Source organism: Dama dama, chromosome 22 (genome assembly GCF_033118175.1).
Source record: "Dama dama isolate Ldn47 chromosome 22, ASM3311817v1, whole genome shotgun sequence".
NCBI lineage: Eukaryota > Metazoa > Chordata > Mammalia > Artiodactyla > Cervidae > Dama > Dama dama.
Genome location: NC_083702.1, coordinates 59816112 through 59842379, shown reverse-complemented (window position 1 = coordinate 59842379; position 26268 = coordinate 59816112). Strand labels below are relative to the sequence as shown.

At 34.5% G+C, this 26268-nt stretch overlaps 1 long non-coding RNA gene and 2 pseudogenes across 1 annotated transcript in view; 1 reads left to right on the top strand and 2 right to left on the bottom strand.

Annotated features, from left to right (window-relative positions):
* The first annotated feature begins 3558 nt into the window (after window positions 1–3558).
* LOC133043399 (uncharacterized) overlaps window positions 3559–26268 on the top strand; it is a 38629-nt gene continuing 15919 nt past the window's right edge. Inside the window, exon 1 of the long non-coding RNA XR_009689694.1 lies at window positions 3559–3662. This is a non-coding gene — a long non-coding RNA (uncharacterized LOC133043399). The remainder of the gene's footprint in view (window positions 3663–26268) is intronic.
* LOC133043398 (olfactory receptor 6C2-like) lies at window positions 6699–7641 on the bottom strand (annotated as a pseudogene).
* LOC133043396 (olfactory receptor 6C2-like) lies at window positions 19468–20401 on the bottom strand (annotated as a pseudogene).

Below are 26268 nucleotides of genomic sequence, written 5' to 3'. Positions count from 1 at the left end.
ATACTAAAAATCAGCCATCCAATGAATCGTTTAGATCGCTGGAGCAATTTAGTAAGCAACCAGGAAGCAAGTCCACCCATGGAACCTTCTTCCCAGGGCCAATGGAGATTTACTGGTAACCATAGATTATGTTGAGATCAAAGAATCAAAAGGAAGTCATTTCTCAAGGAAATAGAGGAGTTAAGACAAGTATATAATTTACAATTTATGCAAGTTACAGAATGTAAAGTCTTATTGAATTGTAAATTTCCTATAGCTACAACAAAAGGAAGTGGAACATAGGCTTGTATAAAATATGATTGATTATAGTGAAAGAGATAATTGCTATAGCTATGATTGGTCCCTGTGAAATGTCTGGTTAAAGTCCCAAGTTCTTCGGTGTTCACAGCAAGTTTCTAGATGTCCCTTTGTTTAGGCCCATTCTGTTTATCAAGGATGATTCGAGGATGAGGGGAGGCCATTCCACCCTCAAGCCATCCAAGAAATTCTCTATCATGGTAATGCTCCATTGTAGTATTAGTAACCTTCCATGCTACTTGAGTAACATAATCACACATAGTGCTGTTAACATCATCTGAGCAGTTAGATAACCACATACCATGGGGTCCCCAATCGACAATTGTATGATTAGCCATAAACATTGATTTTCCTGATTTGGCCTGACATTTGTCCCAATGAACAGGAATATATTTAAAGTTCTTATTAGTAAACCCTTTGCATAGTGTTCTTTGTTCTTTCTTTAATTATTTCCCTAAAGTTTCAGTAGTATAAACATGATTCATGAACAAAGAAAGGGCAGTAATTAATCCAAGCAGTGTCCAAAAGTCCTCTTTTGGAGGCAGGGTGAAAGTCCAAGTTTGTCAGCTAATGTTTATGCATAATTCTCTTGGGCCCATACACAAAGGAAGGCCTTCATAACCTAGAGATATATTAATTAGTTTTTCTATTTTTTCAGGATGAGAGGGCCCCTCCAAATTCCAAGGAGGGGGCATATGTGTTGAGTCATTAGTGGATATGATTGGCCTTATATCTGTCCATTTTACAACCTACAATAAAAAAGGGGGGGTAAGGTATAAAAGCCCAATAAGTGTGATCAATAAAGTCATCCTGAGTGGGGGAAGCAAAAGCACGCAAAGCAAGCATAGCAAAGAAAAATATTTTCAGGATTCCGAGGCATTCCCTGTTGAGAAATCAGATTTTCAGTTTGATTAGTAAGGGTTTTTATCTGTCCCCAACTAGGGAGATCATAAGGTCGGCGACGTCGAGTGTGGCATTTTTTGGAAAATCTTAAAGTCACCATGGCTTGTATTGAAATTCTTTCCTCCTGGGGTTTTTGTTGTTTTTTCTCTAGTCTGAATGCTGGGGGCCCCCTTAGGTTGAGTCTTCTGAAGAGGAAGTCATGTGAGTTCGTTGGATACATCTGGAGAAATAGAAGCATACCCCTTTCCCTGTAAGATTAGTTTCTTAGATTTCCATTGATTAGTTAACCAGTCTTGATATCAAATGGGCAAAGGAAGGGAGGTGTCCTTTAATGTTTCAAAATGTTTCTCTGCTTTTGTCAAAATATCTCCTTGCAGTAAGTTTAAAAAATTTAAAACAAATATGTCTATATTAACAATAGTTATAGAAAGAAAAGAAAGCAATAATGATGAAAACATCCCTAGGGAATATTTCAGTCTAAGAGAAAAAAAAAAAAAAAATCATCCAGAAATCTGTTTGGGACTGGTATTTGGCTGTGGTTTTGAATTAATGGGTTGATTTTCTCTTCATTCAGTACATAGATTTTTCCTGATATAAAAAGTAATGAGATCTGACTGTGTTTTAAGTGGTTTGTGTTTTTTGGAGCAAAGGATTAAGAGCAAACATTCAAACATTTTTTCCTAAGTGAAATTATTGAAAAGCTGATGCAGAACAACTTGACAAATGAAATGTTGCTCACATTCAAATATATTTGACCTTGTCCTTGGAAAAGGAATGCAGCCTGGCAGCTGTTGAGTCTCTCTGTTCAGTGTGTTAAAGAAAATGATTATACTTTCAAGACAGACCTGAAAAGAAGGTGAATATTTTGCACTTTTGATATTCTTATTCGGCAAATGGTGTATTTTTTATGTTGTTTTTGTTTTGTATTGTGAAACAGGCATTGAAGTTAATGTTGTTTTAAGAATCTTACAGACAAAACAGAAATAAAACTATATTAATAATAGTTATAGGCTTATATAATATATTTCATTAGAATCTAGTAAAGTCTGTTCTGAATAAGGAAGATAAAAGTGTTCCTGTGTATTTCCTCTTATTTAATTTTTTTATTTGCAGTTACAGTGTGTAATGTGTTTGTTTAATTATGTCTTGTGTTTGTGAATTATAAGGAATGCCTGTAATCTGTTTTATAGAGAATGAATGTAAAAATTGTTTGAACGGCTTAGAAATATAAGCAGGGCCATTGTCTGTATTTATAGAATTAGGTGTTTTCATTATCACACAGTAAGTTGATAGGTGGGTTATAACATGTTCTGTAGCTTTCCCTTGGAGAGGTGTTGCCCCTAGAAAAGAATTTGTATTGATTGAAACATGTAAGAAGGAAGAGGAAGAAAGTTCAGGTCAAGGAGTCACATCTATTTGCCATAAAACTCTGTCATCTGTCATAAACCCTTTTTATATTTTTACATTCATCATTTCATTTGTCATTTCCTACATCTTTTAATTAAAAGCATATATCCTACTTTTCTTCAGCAACTATGAAGTGTCTTGTATGTTAGTATTCCACAGATTGGTGAATATATATATATATATATATATGAGTTACCTTTTTGTTGACAAATTTAGTTTACCTTAAACCTAGGCAAAATAAAAGTATTATATAATGTTGATGATTTAAGAAATATCTTAATTAAATTAACAAATAATTATATTTAAATTGTATATTTAAATTATATTTATATGTAAATAAACATTATATTTAATATTGAATATTTTTCAGTTCATGTGAAGTTGAATTTAAATAGAACTTATTAACTTCATATTATCCAAAAACAAAGACATATATTGAGACATAGATCATTTTAGATAGATAAGCATAGTTTTCCATTTGAAATTTAAAATATCTTTTTGTATTATTTACTTATTTTGAGTTCCATCAATTTGTTTATGGCTGGAGTCCTAGATAGAGTGTGCTGTGTATCCCAAGGACACGATAAGAGTTAACTTTAGGTTTTTCCTTAGGCTGTTTTTGTTTCCCAAGCAGAACTGGAGCTCCAAAAAAGTATTTTAACAAGTTAACATTTTCTTAACTGCACGTGTAAGAAGAACCGGTTTTGCAATTTCAGAAAAGATTTTATTTTGATCAGTTTTCTCTTGAGTCTAAAGAATATCATGGCCATTCAGTGTCAAAAATATCACTTCTCCTTTTTGTAGTTATAGTAAATTATTAATGATATATGCATGAGGGAATTGCTGTCACATAGGAAGTAAAGCCTTGGCTACAAAATTTTGACAAATACTAGAGGACTGTTACGGAGAAGGCAGTTGCATCCCATTCCAGTACTCTTGCCTGGAGAATCCCAGGGACGGAGGAGCCTGGCGGGCTTCTGTCTATGGGATCGCACAGAGTTGGACACGACTAAAGCGACTTAGCAGCAGCAGAGGACTGTTAAGCATACCTTTAGGTAACATAGTCTATTGAAATCTTTTATGAGGCCTGATGTGATTAGGATAAGGGAGAGAGAAAGTGAATCTTTCCTGGTCTAAAGAGTGTAAAGGTATATTTAAAAAGTAATCTTGTAAATCAATAATAATAATGTGCCAATTTGAGGAATAGATGCATTAACTTTTCTAAGGTCTGTTAAGAGATACCGTTTGTTAAATTTCTTTTTTATAACAAAAATAGGAGAGTTCCAAGAAGAGCAAGATTCCTCAATATGTTTCTATTTTAATTGTGTGTCTATAAGTTCTTTAGTAGCTTGTAATTTTTCTTTCATAAGGAGCCATTGCTCTGTCCAAATAGGCTTGTCATTTTTCTCAGTTATTTTAATAATTGTTTTTGTTTGTTAAATGAGCAGTGGCCCCCTAGGCAAAATGTGGAATGGATATCTGAGCTTGCCATTGCATAAGTAAGTCCCTTCCTGTTAGATTAAGACGGGCATCTATCACATAAGGTCTTAATGTTGTAGGTTGGCCTTTCGGTCTATCATATGGGTATATTTGAACATTTTGATAAATTTCTTATACTTTGGTTTGAGAAATTCCTGCAATTTGGCAAGAGACCTTTTGTATAAGGCCAGGATTTGGGCCATAAGTGTTTAGAAATAATAGCAATATCAGATCCAGTGCTGAGGAGACCAGAAAATCTTTTACCATTAATTTTGATATTTATATTTGGTTGGGCATATTCAGATACCAATGATGTACATAAGGATTGGTTTTTATCTGTACTGCCAAATCCACCTGTCTGTACATTATTAGAGGAGTTAATAGAAATGTAAGGCAAAAGAAATAATTAAGCAATTTTCCCCCTGTTTGAATTGCCATAGAATCTGAGATGACATCATAATTTGAATCTCTCCTTTATAATTTGAATCAATTATTCCAGGGTGAATCAATTATTCAATAATTTGAATCAATTATTCCTTTAGAAGCCAAATTAGATCAGCCAAATAAAAGACGAAGGTTTGTGGGGGCAAGGGTCCAAAAAATCCGGTAAGTACTCTAGAAGGGACCGCTTAAGGGTAAAGGAAAAAATCATTTAGGGCTGGTATATTAATGGCAGCACTGCTGGATGTTGAGGGTTTGAGGAAAAAAGATAGAATTTGCCCCTGGTTTTTGTTGTAGAGGACCTGAGGGCTCCCCTGTTTGGAGTTTGCTGGAATAGGTTTTCCTTCAATATCAAATTTAGATTTACAATCTTTGGCCCAGTGCATTCCCCTACAGCAGCAACGGCAAATTCTTGGAGGTTTTTTATTAGCCTTCTTAGGGCAGTCCCTTTTTAAATGGTTTTTATCTCCACATGTAAAGTATCCTTCATTTCCTTTTTTAAAGGTAGTAGCCATTGTTTCTGGAGAAGACAATGGCACCCCACTCCAGCACTCTTGCCTGGAAAATCCCATGGACAGAGGAGCCTGGTAGGCTGCAGTCCATGAGGTCGCTAAGAGTTGGACACGACTGAGCGACTTCACTTTCACTTTTCACTTTCATGCACTGGAGAAGGAAACGGCAACCCACTCCAGTGTTCTTGCCTGGAGAATCCCAGGGACGGGGGAGCCTGGTGGGCTGCCGTCTTGCACAGAGTCTGACATGGCTGAAGTGATTTAGCAGCAGCAGCAGCAGCAGCCATTGTTTCAGCTAGTATTTACATCTTTTGAGTTTTTGATCCTAGATTGTGACAAGCCTCCAAATAATCATTAATAGTCCCAGTCTCACAAATTGCAGCGATAGCTCTTTGACATTCCTGATTTGCATTCTCATAAGCAAGTAATTTCTCTAGCTGTTTCTTCGTTTCCTCTCCGATTACAGTACAGGAAACAGCAGATTCTAATCTAGCTTAAAAATTAGCACAATTTTCATTAGGTTCCAACAAAAGAGAGACTTTTGGAGTCTCGACTGTTGGCAGAGGAGGACCATTTGGAGCAGCCAGGGCAGGGCTAGTAAGAAAATTTTGAAATATTTTATGTTGTTTTAATTGGGCCTTTTATAAAGTCTTATCATTTAATTTATATTCATGTAATAAGTCTTCTGTCTGTTGTCAAATATTGGAAGGGCTAGAATTTACCTTGAAATGGCAGAAATACAGCTTTAATGAGAGCCCATAGGGGCTAGAAATCAATTAGATTATTTTTTCCTTGTTTGTCAGCTCATTCATTTTCTTTGACCCGGTGCCAAATTTCTAAATCAAAACTGCATTTATCAGGGAACCAAGGATTACATTTAACCACTGTTTGAAAGTAAGCCTCTATTCATTGGTGCAAAATCAAAAGTCCCTGAGCTTTAAACAAATGGTGAAGTAAAACAGAGAAATGAGGGGGCTTTCCAGCCGTTTGACCCGTGTCTTAGTACTTACCAACCTCAATAGGCCTCTGGCGTCACTCCATCCAAAATGCCATCTATACCAGTGTCCATGCTCTGGGCACCACTTGTTGAGGTCCTTTAATGGACCAGGACCTGGTGGTCTGGAGTCGACGATAAGAAATTGAAAGAGAGAGCTGGAGGGAGGGACAGAGAGAGAGAGAAAGAAGGAGAGAAAGAAAGAAAGACACGGAGACCCAAGCTCTGATGGAGCAAGGGTGCTTTAATCATTTTTCTGTGAGTATATATAGGCTGTAGTACAAGAAATTTCTTTCAATAATGATCAAGATTAGACAACCAAATGTACAATAACCGTTACCAAGGGAACAAAGGATAATAATGGTCACAAGGTCAGGAGACAATCCATATCTCAAGAAAAGTGGGATGAGACTAAGCAGTTTTGTGGTAAAGAGAATGTTTACTAAAGGAGACCCAAGCCCATCTCACACAATGATCTCAGTCCTAAGAGCTGCCGGCAGTTCTACTCGCTTCTAGCAGAGGCTGATAAGGAACAGAGGATTTATGAGAAACAGCACGTAGGAATCCTCCTGTTAAACATTCCCTGACATTGATCAGCTCTCACCCTACACTAAACACGACACCAAACTGTCTTGATAACCTGAATCTGCAATTTCAATATTTTCCTATTTCTTTGAGAAAAATGCAATTCTTTTGATTTATTCATTGAATGCTTGCTTCACTTGCTTGTTCCTCAGGGTGTATATAAAGGGGTTTAGCATTGCGGCAATGGAAGCGGTGAGCACTGACACACCTTTATTAATGTGCACTTCTTCTTTTGCTGAAGTTTTAGTGTAAATGAAAATGCAATTGCCATAGGTGATGGATACAACAATCATGTGGGAAGAATAAGTGAAAAAAGCCTTTTTCCTTTGCTGAGCTGAGGGAAATTTTAGGACTGTATTTATGATGTATATGTAGGAAAGAACTACACACACAAGGGTCATGATGAAGGTCATCACAGCACAGGCTATAACCATCTGCTCTATGAACCATGTGTCTGAACAAGAAATCTTGAAGATAGGAGACACATCACAGAGAAAATAATCAATGATGTTAGAATCACAGAACTCCAGATTCAAGCCTAGACTAAGTTGGGAGGGTGGTTATGATAAGCAGCCCTCTGGCCCAGCAGCTGAGAACAAACCTTCTGCAGACTCTGCTGCTCATGATGGTGACATAATGCAGTGGTTTGCAGACGACCACATAGCTGTCATAGGACATGACGACCAGGAGAAAAAATTCAGTTGCTCCAAAAAGGATGACAAAAAATAGTTGACTAGCACAAGCATTGTAAGTAATGGTCTTGTCTCCAGTAGACATGCTATAAAGGAATCTGGGAATAAAGACTGTAGTGAATGAGATCTCTAAGAAGGAGAAATTTTGGAGGAAAAAGTACATGGCAGATTTAAGCTGTGAATTCACTAAGGTGAGGAAGATGATTGTAAGATTGTCAGTTACACTCAACATATAGGTGACAAGCAGAAAGATAAATACTAGAACTTGGAGTTGTGGGTCATCTATCAATCCCATCAGGATGAATATCGTTAGTCTTGTATGGTTTCTCATCACAGGCTCTGACTTCAGCTCTAGTCTGTTCATAAAATTGAGATTAATATTGAAAAAATGGTACCAAATTCATGATATCAACGATACTAGCAAAACAACTTCTCATAATGCTGCTCTCAGAGGTTTTCATCTTGAACTTAACAATTAATTGTGAACAGATATCTATCCTCACCTCTAACTGATGTGTATTCCATGGTTGGTTAAGGGAATGTTTTCTCAAAATTGCTTTTGCTATATGAGAGAGCTTATTTTTATAGCTCTTTCCACCTTCTCAAATTCTTTATTTTTTTCAATTTATTTTACATTGTGAATATATTTGTATAATTCTGTCTCAGCCATAGAAGCAGAAGAGACTGTTGATGTAGGTGATTTCACTGGTAGTCTGATAGCCCTTTTCTTCCAATAATTCTTCAATTCACTTTTAACTCACTATTTTGCTTCTTCTTACTCACCAAGATTTTTCTCTAAAATATAAGAGCTCAAGACACATCTACAATGTATGTTTGTCTCTCTGTATTTTTTTCAGATGTCCATGGGATAACAAGAAAGTTTGCTTTGGGTACTCAAAAAATCATGTTACATTGAGATAACTTAGTTTTACCAATGCATAAGCAGGCCAATATGATTTCATATATTTATTTCATCACTTGTCTTAACTTCTTTAAAAGATCTTGTCAGAAATATGAAATCATCTTAGCTTTCAGAGGCAAGCATCAGTCTATCATTCTAATAGGTTGAGGATACTATTATCCTCAAGTAAGATGAACATACTCTTCTGGTAATCATAGCTTCAGATAGTCATTTCACTCCCAAATTCCTCAAGGTGACAATAGCTGAGCAGAAATGTATCAGTGGAAATAGGTAGGTACACTGCCAATCACTCTTTATTAGGAAACGACACTCACATTCACAGGCAAAGATTCCCAAGTTTTCTGTCTCTAAAACAGTTAGAGATTTCCTCAAGATTTTGGTCCCACTGAAATCTAACAATGTTTTCTTATACTCTAAGTAAAAAGGCTGGCATGTACAAGAGCTCACTCTGGTTTTTAGAGAGCTTGATGATATGATTCCTTTGAAATATTATCTTTGTTTTTAATGTACTGTAACTAAGTGAATAAACACTTAGGTCCTTGGTGACTGGTTCAAAAGTCATTAAGGAATCTAGTGGGTAATTGACTTTGGGGGAAAGAAATACTCCTAAAGGAACAGTAGGGACAGCATTCTTAGAAACAGAAATAAACTTAAACTTCATCATAGACCCTTTTAATTACAGGGAACAATTTTCCTTATTTATTAATTTTGATGACTTTAATTTTAACTGTAAAAATAAATCAAATATTCACAAAGAAAATACATGTATGATCATACATGGCAAAGAGTTAGCTACTGTTGACATCTGTATGCATATGTCTAGATATATTATTTTTATACATTATTAGGCACATTTGGCAAGGACATTTAAAGTAGGAAAACATCTGTAAAAGTGAATCATAAACTGTAATTTTTCAGATTTATAAACACCAGGAAATAAGTATCACTTCAATAGTTTATGTTTCAGCATAAAAATTCCTGTCTATAGTGTTCCTTTTCTGAATACTTCATTAGTTTTTAAAACCATCTTTGGCTTGGAATACTTATTTACTCTTCATTAAAATTACTGCAAGTTATTCATTGTATGGACTTATTCTCTATTTCATTAATTGCTATAAATTTATTCATTTTTAACAATTATCTAATTTCCACAAAAATAATCCTTTAGAAAATTATGTAAATGTATTATAAATTATTCCAGATGGCATTCACTATGCATGCATCATTATTAGGATTTTGTTTCATATTGCAAAATACTATCCCAAAAGGGAACACCAAAACTTGTGTCAGTTTCAAGCCCACTCACAGGGAATTTCCCCAGGTGTGGGGAGCCGGCCTGCTCAAGGCCCAAAAAGGCCCTGGGAAAGCCTTGAAAGAGGCCATTCCCTGTCCCGCCGCCCCATGATAAAGTAGTAAAACATTTGCCGGTCTCCTTTGTTCTTCCTTGAGAAAAACATAGTAGTGAGCTTTCACTTAGTTCCCATGCCTAGTTTATCTTGGAATGTTAAAAACAGAATGTAAGCTTCTGCAATCACTTATGATAAAGAATTGTATTGATGTGGCAAGAACCAGATGGCATTTTTTTATGCTTGTACTAGTATAAAGGTAGCTGTTTTACTCAATAAAATCACTGACTTGCCTCAAGAGCATTCAGTCCTCTTGACCCCATCCTTTACTATCGGTTCTTTTCTCAGGCTTCCGTGCTATTGAGATCGGGACTTGTTCTCTTTGCCGGCTGGTCCCGGCACCCAGGCCTAACCCTAGACACTGTCTGGGCCCAGCCCCCTTCTGCCTCATTCAATTCAATCTGTACCTGTTTGAACTCATCCTGCCTTCCCCAGAAGTCCCTTGTGTGAGTAAAGCTTTCAAATTATCTTTGTGTGTGGAGCATTAACTGTTGACATCTGTGGAGTATTAACTGTTGACATGTGACCCAAAATTAGGAGGGAATTCATTTTATAAATAAATATCAGACACCAGGAGGACAATTCTGGTAGACTATAATATTCGTAGTCCACAATGTTAAGTATTGATGGAAATTTAAATACTTATTATTTCTTTTTTAAAATATATACATTTAAAACTTGAATTTTCTTATAAATATAGAATTTTCATGTAGTTCAATACATTTTCTATCTCCCCATCTGGTTTTCTCGTACTAATCCACAAGCTATGTGTAAGTGGTTACATAATTTCAAACATTTCATGGCTTTCTAGTGATCTTTTATTGAAATGTTAATTTTTAGTTCAATTCCATTTTGGTTATATAATGTAATCTAAGTTACTTTAATACTTGGGTATTTGTTAAAACAAAGGTCCAACATATATTCTACTTTATGAATGTTCCTTGGGCAACTTGAAAAGAATGTATATTATACACTTGCTAGTAGGGAGTTCTCTAAATGTCAATCATAATAGTAGGTTTTAGTGTTGTTCAAATTTCCTGTGTCTGTAGTCTGTACTGAATTCAGTACAGATATATGTTTCATCAGCTATAAATCTTGTTCAAACTGTATAATTCTGAATCTTTCTATTTTTCTTTTTTATTCTGTCAATTTTTATTTCATGTATTTCAGTATTGTAAACTACAAAAAGATAATTTATGCAATCTTTTTGAGTTGAACATTGTATATTATGAAAAGTATCTCTTTATTGATTATAATATGTCTTTGAAGTCTACCTTATTCATATTTATAAACCTCAAGCTTTCATTTGTTGGCATTTGCATGGGTGCATCTCTTTATCCATATTTTTCTTTCTATCTATACCTACAGATTGTCTCCTATAAGCAGTATATGACTGAGTCTTTCAATCCAGTCTCAGAATCTTTGCATTTAATTGGCATATATTTCTTTAATATTTTGAAAACCTTAAATTTTTGAAATCATTTTAGATTTACAAGAAAAGTTACAAGAATATGTAACCTTCACTCAGATTTCTTGATTTTTTAAACATGTTGAGTTCTCTCACTCTCTTTCTCCTCCTTTTTCAGAGCCCTTACTTTGTGACTGAAATTTTCATGATGCAATGAATCCTGCAGACAGAGTTCATTAACCATGTGTCTAGGAAATGAATATTTTAAAAAGAGTCAGTAGGACAAAAATCTGCCAATTTTGGTCCATATTTATTCTCGCTTTTTCAGGGAGAATTTTTGCTGATCTTCTCACACAGCCATTCTGGAAGTCTCACCTTCTATGAAATTGGTGTTTAGTGAAAGAAAGCTGAGCACAGAAGAACTGACGTTTTTGAACTGTGGTGTTGGAGAAGACTCTTGAGAGTCCCTTGGACTGCAAGGAGATCCAACCAGTCCATCCTAAAAGAGATCAGGCCTGAATGTTCATTGGAAGGACTGATGTTGAAACTGAAACTCCAGTACTTTGGTCACCTGATGCGAAGAGCTGACTCATTGGAAAATACTCTGATGCTGGGAAAGATTGAGGGCAGGAGAAGTGGACAACAGAGGATGAGATGGTTGGATGGCATCACCGACTCAATGGACATGGGTTTGGATGGACTCCAGGAGTTGGTGTTGGACAGGGAGGCCTGGTGTGCTGTGGTTCATGGGGTCATAAAGAGTTGGACATGACTGAGCAACTGAACTGAACTGAGTGACTAAGTCGTGTCCAACTCTTTGAGACCCAGTGGGCTGTAGTCTGCCAGCTTCCTCTGTCCAAGGGATTTGCCAGGGAAGAATACTGGAGTGGGCTGTCATTCCCTTCTCCAGGGGATCTTCTGACCTGGAGATTGAACCCATGTCTCCTACATTGGCAGGCAGATTCTTTACCACTGAGCCACCTGGAAAAACCTGATGAAATTACTGTAGCTCATATTAGTCAGATAGTGTGAATCATTCAAATATATTAAGCATGTTTAAAATTAATTTAATTCTACTAGGTCCTTGGAGTTTCTGTATGAATTTTAATATCAATTCATCAATTTCAACAAAAATCCTGCTTGGAATTTGAATGAGGATGCTTTGAATCTATGGTTAAAAAAAAATAGTGTTTCAATCCAAGGAAGTGGTCTGTATCTCTATTTCTTAGGTTTGAGTTATCTCAGTGATGTTTTGTATTTTTAGTGTAGATTTTGTTGCTGTTCAGTCACTAAGTTGTGTTGACTCTCTGTGACCCCATGAACTGCAGCATACCAGGGTTCCCTGTCCTTCACTATCTCCTAGAGTTTGCTCAAATTCATGTCCACTGACTTGGTGATGTTATCTAACCATCTCATTCTCTGGCACCCTCTTCTCCTTTTGCCTTCACTATTTCCCAGAGTCAGGATTTTTTCCAATGAATTGGCACTTTGCAGCAGGTGGTTAAAATATTGGAGCTTCAGCTCTAGCATCAGTCCCTCCAATGAATATTCAGAGTTGATTGCTTTCGGATTGACTGGTTTGATCTCCCTGCTGTCCAAGGGACTCTTCTCCAGCACCACAATTTGAAAGCATCAATTCTTTGGCACTCAGGCTTCTTTATGATCCAACTCTCACATCTGTACATGACTACTGGAAAAACTATAGCTTTGACTATATGGACCTTTATCAGCAAAGTGATGTCTTTGCTTAGATGCCTTTTGTTAAATTCACTCCAAAGGCATCTTAGGTTATTTTGAATTTTCAGAATTTTGTTTTCAGATTGTTTGTTGCTAGTATGTAGAAATACAATTAATTTTTGTTCACTGACTTCTTATTCTGTGCTCTTGGTATGTTCTCTTAGTTCTAGTAACTTTTTTTGTATTCTTGTCTACATAAACAAGAATGTTATTGAACCCTATATGCAAAACAGAAAAAGAGACACAGATGTACAGAACAGACTTTTGGACTCTGGGAGAAGGCGAGGGTGGGATGTTTCGAGAGAACAACATCGAAACATGTATATTATTTAGGGTGAAACAGATCACCAGCCCAGGTTGGATGCATGAGACAAGTGCTCGGGCCTGGTGCAAAGGGAAGACCCAGAGGGATCGGGTAGAGAGGGAGGTGGAAGTGGGGATCAGGATGGGGAATACGTGTAAATCCATGGCTGATTCATGTCAATGTATGACAAAAACCACTACAATACTGTAAAGTAATTAGCCTCCAACTAATAAAAATAAATGAAAAAAAAATTACAAATTAATAAAAAAGAATGTTATTTGTCAATAAAATAGTTCATCTTAAAAAAAAATCTCCATGTGTTTAATTTTTATTTTTATGAGATTTTGCTATGGCTCTCTTTTTCTTATTCCAGGTCTTAGATAGAAAGCATTGCATTTTTTATTTTTATTTTTTATTATTTTTGCTATTAAGTGTGATATTAGTTGTGTATGCTTTTCATTCTATGCTATTTTTATTTCAATATGTGTACTGAAATATGATATACATATTAAAAGTTTACATACCATACCTGAATAATCAGATGGATTTTCACAAGTTTATCTGGAATAAACAACCAAAATAATTAAGATAAAAATCTAAAATATTTCTGACAGCCCAGGATTTTTGAAAATGTTACTCTATCTGTACTGCTTTGTCATACCTCATTTACCATACTTGTATAGATTATTTCTTCACTCTTTTTTCTTTCTGCTGACCTATTTGTTTATTCTTACATCATTGCCACATTATTGGCATGCCTTCATTAATCTCAATGATTTCTCATATATTCTTCTATTTTCTATTTTATTTAATTCCACCTCAGTCTCAACTACCCTCTGCTAGTTTGAGTTTACAGTGCTCTTCTTTTTACAGTTTCTTCTTTTTTATGGGATTTTTATATTTATTTTTTTCCAGTTTTATTGAGATGTAGTCGACAGGTAGATGGCAAGTTTATGACATTCAGCATAATGACTTACATATATTTGTGAAATGATTACTGCAATAAATTTAGTGAACATCCATCTCATATTGATACAAAATACTGTTTTTTCCCTTATGATGAAAACTCTTAGGATTACTCTCTCAACAACTTTCAAATATATACCTTACTGCGGTGTTAACATCATGTTCTTCATTCACCACTGCCCTCCCTCTTCTGGTAACCACAAATATGATCTTTCTCTATGAGGTTGATTTCTTTGTTTTGTTTTTGTTTCTTAATTCCACATATAAATGAGATTATATATTATTTGTCTTTGTCTTTCTGACTTATTTCACTTAACATAATACCCTCAAGGTCCAGTCATGCTGTTCCAAGTGATATGATTTCCCACTTTTAATGGCTGAATAACATTCCATTGCATAATGTAAGATAGTTACACATGCAAAGAATTTACCTTTTTGCATTTTTATTTTTACTGAACTAATATTAATAAACTGCAGCTTCATTTCTTTTACTTGGCAACAGATATTTAATAATCTATCATTCTATAGTAGAATTAAATGTATTTGAAAAAATGTTTCTTTATACTCATGTATATGTATATATATATTTACCCAAACTCTCATATTCCATGGGATTTTAAGATCAATGTTTCATTTTGATTATTTTGTCTTGTTCTACCCATTCTTCTTTATGATTGTACCATTTAGTTTCTGCTTCAGATATCCTGTATTAAAATTCATTTTGTTTCAATGTTCTACTTGCTTAATGATTGTACACAAACAAAGTAATATGTGATTCTACAATACACAATCTATAACTACTTATAGACTATTTATTCAAAAATACATAAATACACATGTACCTGCTCATATTAACGCTTTCCCATTGCTTATTGCTATGATTGTCTACTGATTTTTAAATAATATCCAGTTTTCATCTAGAAACCAAATTCCCTTATTAATTACACTGCTTCCCTATTAGTGTTTCTTGAGTTTTCTGAATATGTAAAAATTTCCTCAAGATTTAAAAAACTATCAAATTTCATCAATTTTAAGACATCAATTTAAGACATACAATTTTACTGCATATTACTATTGGAAACAAAATGTTCCTAATTAAACTGAACCATGATTGGTATAATTCATTGCATGACATTTAAGACCTCCATTTCAGAAAAGCAAAATTTTAATGGCTTTGAAATCAATCAAATGAAATCATTTATTTATTCTCCCTCATATTTTTCCTGATTTTTTTTCTTATGTTATTGCATGTCCCAGATCTTCCAATAAAATATTGAACATTTGTCTTTTACTCATTACATTCATTTGGGTGGGATTTAGCTATGCTGTTGGACTTTTTATTTAGTTAATTTTTTTAATTTTAATTGGAGTCTGATTACTTTACAGTGTTGTGGTGGTTTTTGCCATAAATTCACATGAATCAGCCATGGGTGTACATGTGTTCCCCATCCTGGCCCTCCCCCCTTCACCTCCCTCCCCATCCCATCACTCAGGGTCATCCCAGTATACCAGCCCTGAGCACCTTCTCATGCATCAAACCTGGACTGGTGATTTAGTTCATATATGATAATATACATATTTAAATGCTATTCTCCCAAGTCATCCCACCCTTGGCTTCTTCCACAGAGTCCAAAAGTCTGTTCTTTATATCTGTGTCTCTTTTGCTGTCTCACATATAGGGTCATCGTTACCATATTTATAAATTCCATATATATGCATTAATATATTGTATTGCTGTTTTTCTTTCTAATTTACTTCGCTCTGTATAATAGGCTCCAGTTTCAACCACCTCCTTAGAACTGATTCAAATGCATTCTTTTTAATAGCTGAGTAGTATTTCCATTGTGTATATGTACAAGAGCTTTCTTATCCATTCGTCTGCTGATGGGCATTTAGGTTGCTTCCATGTCCTGGCTGTAGTAAACAGTGCTGTGATGAACATTTTGGCTCACGTGTCTCTTTCAGTTCTGGTTTCCTCAGTGTGTATGCCCAGCAGTGGGATTCCTGGGTCATATGGCAGTTCTATTTTCAGTTGTTAAGGAATCTCCACACTGTTCTCCATAGTGGCAGTACTAGTTTGTATTCCCACCAACAGTGTAAGAGGGTTCCTTTTCCTCCGCACCCTCTCCAGCATTTATTGTTTGTAGAATTTTGGATAGCAGTCATTCTGACCAGTGTGAGATAGTACCTCATTGTGGTTTTGATTTGCGTTCCTCTGACAATGAGTGATGTTGAGCATCTTTTCATGTGTTTGTTAGCCATCTGTATGTTTTCTCTGGAGAAATGTCTGTTTAGTTCTTTGGCCCATTTTTTGATTGGGTCGCTTATTTTTCTGAATTTGAGCTGCAGGAGCTGCTTGTATATTTTTTGAGGTTAATTCTTTGTCACTTGCTTCATTTGCTATAATTTTCTCCAATTCTGAAGGTTATCTTTTAACCTTGCTTATAATTTCCTTCATTGTGCAAAAGCTTTTAAGCTTAATTACGTTCCATTTTTTAATTTTTGCTTTTATTTCCATTACTCTGGGAGGTGGGTCATAGAGGATCCTGCTGTGATTTATGTCAGAGTCTGTTTTGCTTATGTTTTCCTCTAGGAGTTTTATAGTTTCTGGTCTTACATTTAGATCTTTAATCCATTTTGACTTTATTTTTGTGTATGGTGTTAGAAAGTGTTCTAGTTTCATTCTTTTACAAGTGGTTGACCAGCACCAGCACCAGCACCAGTGGTTTTCCCAGCACCACTTGTTAAACTGATTGTCTTTTCTCCATTGTATATTCTTGCCTCCTTTGTCAAAGATAAGGTGTCCATGGGTGCATGGATTTATCTCTGGGCTTTCTATTTTGTTCCATTGATCTATGTTTCTGTCTTTGTGCCAGTACCATACTGTCTTGATGACTGTAGCTTTGTAGTAGAGCCTGAAGTCAGGCAGGTTGATTCCTCCAGTTCCATTCTTCTGTGTCAAGATTGCTTTGACTATTTGAGGCTTTTGTATTTTCATACAAATTGTGAAATTATTTGTTTTAGTTCTCTGAAAAATACCGTGGGTAGCTTGATAGGAATTGCATTGAATCTATAGATTGCTTTGGGAATTATACTCATTTTCATTATCCTGATCCATGAACATGGTATATTTCTCCATCTATTTGTGTCATCTTTGATTTCCTTATCAGTGTTTTATTGTTTTCTATATATAGGTCTTTTGTTTCTTTAGGTATTTTTATTCCTAAGTATTTTATTCTTTTTGTTGCAATGATGAATGGAATTGTTTCCTTAATTTCTCTTTCTGTTTTCTCATTGTTAGTGTATAGGAATGCAAGGGATTTCTGTGTGTTAATTTTGTATCCTGCAACTTTACTATATTCATTGATTAGCGCTAGTAATTTTCTGGTAGAGTCTTTAGGGTTTTCTATGTAAAGGATCATGTCATCTGCAAACAGTGAGAGTTTTACTTCTTTTCCAATCTGGATTCCATAATATTTCTTTCTGTTTTTTTTTTTTTTTTTTTTTTTTTCTTCTGATTGCTATGGCTAAAACTTCCAAAACTATGTTGGATAGAAGTGATGAGAGTGGGCATCCTTGTCTTGTTCCTGACTTTAGTGGAAATGCTTTCACATTTTCACCATTGAGGATAAGTTTGCTGTTGGTTTATCATATATGGTTTTTATTATGTTGAGGTATGTTCGTTCTATGCCTGATTTCTGGAGAGTTTTTTATCATTAATGGATGATGAATTTTGTCAAAGGCTTTCTCTGAATCTATTGAGATAGCCATATGGTTTTTATCTTTCAATTTGTTAATGTGGTTATTGCATTGATTGATTTGCAGATATTAAAGAATCCTTGCATCCCTGGGATAAAGCCCACTTGGTCACAATGCATGATTTTTTTTTAAATATATTGTTGGATTCTGCTTGCCAGAATTTAGTTAAGGATTTTTGCATCTATATTCATCAGTGGTATTGGCCTGCAGTTTTCTTTTTTTGTGGCATCTTTGTCTGGTTTTGGAATTAAGGGGATGGTGGCATCGTAGAATGAGTTTGGAAGTTTACCTTCTTCTGCAATTACCTGAAAGAGTTTGAATAGGATAGGTGTTAGCTCTTCTCTAAATTTTTGGTAGAATTCAGCTGTGAAGCCATCTGGTCCTGGGCTTTGTTTGTTGGAAGATTTCTGATTACAGTTTTGATTTCCATGCTTGTGATGAGTCTGATAAGATTTTCTATTGCTTCCTCATTCAGATTTAGAAAGTTATACTTTTCTAGAATTCGTCCATTTCTTCCAAGTTTCATTTTATTGGCATATAGTTACTGATAGTAGTCTTTTAGGATCCTTTGTATTTATGTATTGTTTGTTGTGATTTTTCCATTTTCATTTCTAATTTTCTTGATTTGGTTCTTCTCCCATTTTTCCTTGATGAGTCTGACTAATGGTTTGTCTATTTGATTTGGTATCCATTAGCATGAAATATCTTTTTCCATCCCTTCACTTTTAGTCTGTATGTGTCCCTTATTTTGAGGTGGGTCTCTTGTACTGCTGTTGGACTTCTTAAAGAATTAGCTTTTAATCTCTTTAGCTTACTTAACTAACTTCATTTTATACCCATAGTAAGTTACATTTTCCATTTACTTTTGTTAATTCTTAGTTTTTTTCAATTTATTCAGATGAGTACAAATTCCCCTCTTTGGGACTAGTTTACATTTTTGTAAATAATGAATAATTTAAGGTAACAGAATTCCTATTGACCGTATCTTTTTCAGTGTTCTAAATAATTTGTGATGTTATGTCTGCATTTCATTGTTTTCCTGATAGTAATTAGTTGATTTGGTGTAAAAACTATAATTTCCAAAGAATTACATTTATGTGGATTTTTCAAGTTGTTGTATCTAATAATTTAGATAATTATAATAGAATTTGGAATATAAAAGCTCAGTTGGTGTTAGATGTTGGCATAGGTATCAAATATACTGGGGATGTTTTCCCCTTGATTCACAGCTGTGGAAGCTACAGATAATACTTCTCAGGAAAAAATGTAATCTTTCCATGAAAATAAGTATGGTTTTCTAATTCAAACTTTCATTAAATGTGCATCAATTGTGTCCCAAGTGTTCTTACTACAGTAATCCTGAGACTTCAACCTTAAGTCTCTGTGATCTACAGTGCAACCTCTGTTCCCATATACCAGCCTATACTCTCCTGATTATCCATATGCTTTTAAAGATTATTGTTCTACTTAGTTAAATCATTATTTCTAATACATTCTATCGACAACTTTTAAGATAGATTAAAAAGAATTTTTATTAAATTTTATCTGCTATATATGTGTGTTCATTGTAATAATATGTATTTCACTATTAATGAATTATGTTTCAAAAATGCCTCCTTCCTATCCTTTTGAGATATTTTAAAAATATTTTTTTCTTACTTAGATGAGAACAAGGCAATTCTTTTGATTGAGTCCTTAAAGGCTTTCTGAACTTGCTTGTTTCTCAAGGTATAAATAAATGGGTTCAATGTAGGTGAAACAGAAAAAATGAGGAGTGAAGCCACTTTATTAATGGTCACTTCTTCCTTTACTGTAGGATTCATGTAGATGAAAATGCATGTGCCGTAAGTGATAGAAACCACAATCATGTGAGAAGAACAGGTTGAAAAGGACTTTTTCCTTTGCTGAGCAGAAGAGAGCCTCAAAATTGTCTTACGATGCAAGCATATGACAGAACTACACAAGTAAGAGTCATATTTAGGGTCAGCACAGCACAGGTTATAACCGTCTGTTCCATCAGCCATGTTTCTGAGCACGAGATTTTCACTAAAGGAAACGTATCACAGCCAAAATGGTCAATCTTGTTAGAGCCACAAAATTTTAGATTTGAACCTAGGCTAAGTGGTGGGATTAATACACACAAACCAGCCATCCAGCAAGAGATGATGAGAATTCTGCAGACTCTGTTGCTCATGATGGTCACGTAGTGCAAGGGCTTGCAGATGGCCACGTAGCGGTCATAGGACGTGGTGGCCAGCATAAAAAATTCTGTTATTCCACACAGATCAGTAAAAAATACTTAAAGGGCACAAGAATTATAGGTAATGACCCTGTCACCTGTAGCTATGCTCTACAGGTATCTGGGGATACAAGAAGATGTGAAGGAGATCTCCAAGAAGGAGAAATTTTTTAAGAAAAAGTACATTGGCGTTTTCAGGTGAGAATCCACAATTGTGAGGGTGATGATGGTCAGGTTTCCAGTAAACTCAGTGTGTAGGTAAGGAATAGAAAGATAAAAATTAAACCCTGCAGTTCAGGGTGTTCTGTCAGTCCCAGCAGAATGAATGTTGTTACTGTACCATTTCTCATCACTGACTTCTGACTTCTCTCCAATCTGTATGTGATATTCAGAGATATTTGCTGATAAGATTATAGACTACTTTAACTGATTTAAAATTTAATGCATTTAATATTTTCATTTTTATATATAATGTGATATATATATATACATATACACACACACACACATATATTTCATCTGTCTATCATGTGTTTAAAATTTTCCATTGTGACTAAGTAGATGCTGAGGAGTTATACTTTTATAGGTTGCAATAATATCTTTTGACTTTCAATATTTTTCCTTATTCAGAAATGAAATCAGAAAATTGCATCCTTGATTTCATATCTTTTCTTGACACTCTGAATCTTTTTAAAACAGTGCTAGGATAAGTGGGGTTTACTTTATAGACTCTAGATAAAAAATTGAGGTCTTTGTTCCAAAAGAAAATTTTTTGTGCTAGTTTCTTTTTAGATTAAGTGCACTTAATTCAAACAAACAAGACCCTGCTGCTTGCCCATCACCCACTGCTACATAGTCCACATGTTCTCTCTTTTTTTTTTTTTTCCATCATTGCCTTTACTGAATATGTGTGTTACCCTGCTGCTGATATATATGATAATCGCCTTCTCTTCCTTTCTACATCTTCCAACCAAGGAATTAATCTTCATTGATACTACACCAGTAGAGACTCAAATATTTCTAATATACAACTAGTGTTTCTTATCTTGAGATTTTCTAACATCAATGAATAGAAAAATTTTCACCCTTTATTGACTGGTTCACTTGTTTTGCAAGTGTATTTACTTTATTGTTTAACTTATTGTATTCTTTTCTTACTGAGGTTGGTCAGGATTGATTATAACTACTTACTCAGGTCCAATTTTTCTGATGTAGAGTAAAATCACTAACTGAGGATTACAGCTTACTTGAAAAATCTTCTTAAGGAATTTAGTCTCCCATTCAACTGCTGTAAGTATTTACATCAAATTGAGATGTAGAAGAAATAGACATACATATGTATTTGCAGCCCATCTACCTTCCTTTCATCTTTCATAATAATCTCGCAGGTGATATGTGCATCATTGTGAAATTTTACTGTGCCCTTCAAACTTTGACCATCACACAATTCTTGAACTACATCTATTTTTTTACAAGACTATATTATAATAGAAGTTAGTAAGCATATTGACAATAAAATGTTAGTATCTGATTTCTGATTATTCTTTCAAATGAATGTTCAATATGAACACATGGCTATGTAATGAGATATATCATTTCAGTAATTATGTTATTTTGGGGGTATGTAAAGAGGAATGAAAGGACATGCTTACATATTTCTATATACAGGAAATGACTTTTTTTTTTGAGATTGTATATCTATCCAAAGTTGTGAATATTTTTTACATTAACTTTGATACAGGGTTTTTTTTACATATGACATACACCTCCCAGGAAATGAAATTTATCCACACAAGGGAAATTCATTCTAAAAGCTGGCATCTCAAAAATATATTTTAATACATTAAAAATAGAAATTACTACTGAAATACGTTTGTTTCCAGAGGGAAATATAACGAAGATCCTACTAAAGGAGTTACAATCCAAGAGACAAACTTTATCATACTTACTCTTCTGTGAGTAAATCAAAGCTTCTGTGTTTGTTTAAGCATAGAAAAATTAATATTACAATGTTAATAATCATATTTTAATAAAAATGTTTATGTCTTCACACTCATTGGCATGTCTGGGAATGAATAGGTCTCCCTTTGTTCACCATCTCCAACAAACTGGAAAGATTTGCTTATGATGGGCTTAGTGCTATTATGAATGTCCAAATATTTTCTTACTATCTCCATGATTGAAACAAAAATAAATTTTGGTAAGAGCTGAGGAATTCTCTTAACTGCTAGAGGAGATATGTGTTAAATCAACAGGACAAAGAGGAGTGCTTTTACAGTCAGTGTCAAATGTCACTTTGTTTTTAATTTGCAGAAAATACCACTAAGTGACAAAAACAAATGGTACTTGCTAACCTACAATCAAGAGTCATTATTTACTCTGAGTAATGAAGTTTGGCAAAAACAGAACACAGGCTTCAGTGGGGATTATGTCTTTGGAGACAGGAGGATGTTACAGCAGCCTTTGACACAGGTCAGGAGGACAACAGTATCATTTAAACCACAAAAATCATTTTAAAAAATCTTTCACATATAACAAGGCATCTTGAAAGTTTTAATTATTTAATTGTATGAATAAAATCCTTAATTATATGAATGTTTTATTATTGGACAATTTCCATCAGATAAGAGAAAGGAAGTTTATAAAATTACACAAGCTTAACATTTACATTATAGACCTTATCATTCCAGATATTTCTATCTCAGCACAGACTATGTTATAATATTCGTGAATACATAAAAATTTCCCACCATATCATGTAATTGGATACAAAACATGTTTTTATGGTTGTACAACAATATGGGCTTCCTAGGTGGCCCAGTGGTAAAGAATCCTCCTGCCATGCAGATGTAGGAGATGTGGATTCAATCCCTGGGTGAGGAAGATCCCCTGAAGAAGGAAATGGCAATCCACTCCAGTATTCTTGCCTGGGAAATCCCATGGACAGAGGAGCCTGATGGGCTATAGTTCATGGGATCACAGAACTGAACAAGACAGAGCAACTGAGCACAACACATGTATGCACAGCAATATGAATCTGTTTAATGTCACTGAATTTTGTATTTAATGACACAAAAATGGTAAAAAAGGTCAATTTTATTATGTATATTTCATGAAAATAATAACATATTCTTCTACATATTTAAACATTGTTTATCACAGAGAATCCATTTCTTTTTTCCAAAATAACATTGCTTCAATGACAATTTTGGCCAGTTTAAAAACAAAACCTGAACTAAGTGTAGAATTATTTTTATTGTCCCAGGTTGCCAATTATTCTATCAAAAGGATGCTCATACAAATACATTTTAATGCATGAGAATAATTTATAGAAGTGAAATTTCTCAGTAAAAATATGATTTCACTTTTGGAAAATTTATATAATATTGTGGCTCAACTGGTAAAGAATCCGCCTGGTAAAGAATGTGGGAGACCTAGGTTTGATCCCTGTGTTGGGGAGATCCCCTGGAGAAGGGAAAGTCTACTCACTCCAGTATTCTGGCCTAGAGAATTTCATGGACTGTATAGTCCATGGGGTTGCAAAGAGTTGGACACGACTGAGTGACTTTCACTTCATAGAAATTATAAGATCAGTTTATATCAAATATTTGCACTACAATTAGATTTGGTAAATTATTTTTATACCTATTCATGTCTCGTTCTTTTAAATTTCTTATATATGTATTTCAAAATTTTAAGTCTTTAAGTTTTGATACTAATTTTTGTCATATAGTTCATAGTTTTATACAGTTGTCTATCAAATAATTTTTGCTCTTTAGTTTTTAACTACATTATGAGATATAATTGACATACAATAAACTGTACTACTTAAAGTGTGCAATTTGATATTTTGACATATGTGTACTCTTAAATGTCACCCCATCACACTAATCCTTCATTTTCCAAAGTTTCTTTTTTTTCCCCCATTTATTTTTATTCATTGGAGGATAATTAATTTACAATATTGTAGTGGTTTTTGCCATACATTGACATGAATCAGCCATGGATTTACATGTGTTCCCCATCCCAATCCCCCCTCCAGCCTCCCTCTCCATCCCATCCCTCTGGGTCTTCCCAGTGCACCAGCCCTGAGCACCCGTCTCATGCATCCAACCTGGGCTGGTGATCTGTTTCACCCTTGATAGTATGCTTGTTTCAAAGCTGTTCTCTCAGAACATCCCACCCTCACCTTCTCCCACAGAGTCTAAAAGTCTGTTCTGTACATCTGTGTCTCTTTTTCTGTTTTGCATATAGGGTTATCGTTACCATCTTTTTAAATTCCATATATATGCATTAGTATACTGTATTGGTCTTTATCTTTCTGGCTTACTTGTGCGCTTGTTTAATCCCTCTTTCCTGCCCATCCTTACTGCTGCTACTGCTCACAGTCAATCATCCATCCATGTCTATCATTATGGATTAGTCTGAATTGTCTAAAATATTTTATGAATGGAGTTACATGGCATGTATTTATTTTTTTCATTTTTCTTAAACATATTTTTTCACCTTTACTGAGGTATGAATGAGAATATATGTATGTATAAGGTATAAAATTTGATAGTTTCTCATAAACGTATGTTGAAAAATAGCCACCACAATGAAAGCTCATTAGCATTCACTACCTGCAACAGTTACCGTTGTTTTGTTTTGGCTGATTTTTATAGTTAAAATTTTAAATCATTTAAATGTAACCCATTTGTGTGAATAAAAAATAAAAATTTTCATTTGAGATTTTTTTGTGTCTGAAGCAATTGTTATATAAACAACGATTTTCTTAACGAACTGAAAATATCCAACTTTCATATAACAAGTAAAGTAAAACTTTATATAAAAATAAAGGCTATTTTTTAGTGTATACTTTTGTGATCTCAAATGTTCTACTGAACCTTTTATCTTTTTTAAAGCAAGTACCACACTAGTTTGATTTCACTGATCTATAATATATTTTGATATTATTTAAAGTAAGCTGCTATTCATTAATATTCATTTTTCATTTATGTGTTATTCATGAGATTTAACTATTTCATACTGAGATAATTTGTGCAATTAATTTCTTTTAAAAAGTTTATTCTGACTGGAATTGCATTAAATTTATCTGTTGAGTGGGCAAATTGATATTTTATTTTGTAACACTTTGAATTAAGAATAGAATCTATTCTTTAGCAGTTATATTGATTGCTCTGATGAAGGGGCTTATTGCTGCTATAAATGTAGTCAACTGACTTTTCATTTCCATTTATCTTTTCTTCATCCAAATAATTAAATGTTCCTATTGTCTGTAAGTTTTCTATTAGATTTCACTGACTCTAATTAAATGTATGTCATTATTTTATGTACTTTTATGAAAAAGTAGTGAATGAAATATGTAAAATATTAAGATGGGGAAACAGTGGAATAGTGGCTGACTTTATTTTTCTGGGCTCCAAAATCACTGCAGATGCTGATTGCAGCAATGAAATTAAAAGACGCTTACTCCTTGGAAGGAAAGTTATGACCAACCTAGACAGCATATTAAAAAGTAGAAACATCACTTTGTCAACCAAGGTCCATCTAATCACAGCTATGGGTTTTCCAGTGGTCATGTATGGATATGAGAGTTGGACTATAAAGAAAGCTGAGCACCGAAGAAGTGATGCTTTTATTTTACTTTTTTTTTCCATTTATTTTTATTAGTTGGAGGCTAATTACTTTACAATATTGTAGTGGTTTTCGCCATACATTGACATGATGAAACTGGAGCCCATTATACAGAGTGAAGTAAGCCAGAAAGATAAAGACCAATACAGTATACTAACGCATATATATGAAATTGAAAAAGATGGTAACGATAACCCTATATGCAAACAGAAAAAGAAACACAGATGTACAGAACAGACTTTTAGACTCTGTGGGACAAGGCGGGGGTGGGATGTTCTGAGAGAATAGCATTGAAACAAGTATACTATCAAGGGTGAAACAGATCACCAGCCCAGGTTGGATGCATGAGACAAGTGCTCAGGGCTGGTGAACTGGAGAGGAAGAGATGCTTTTGAACTGCGGTGTTGGAGAAGACTCTTGAGAGTCCTTTGGACTGCAAGGAAATCCAACCAGTCTATCATAAAGGAGATCAGGCCTGGGTGTTCATTGTAGGGACTGATGTTGAAGCTGAAACTCAAATACTTTGGCCACCTGAAGCGAAAAGTTGACTCATTTGAAAAGACCCTGATGCTGGGAAAGG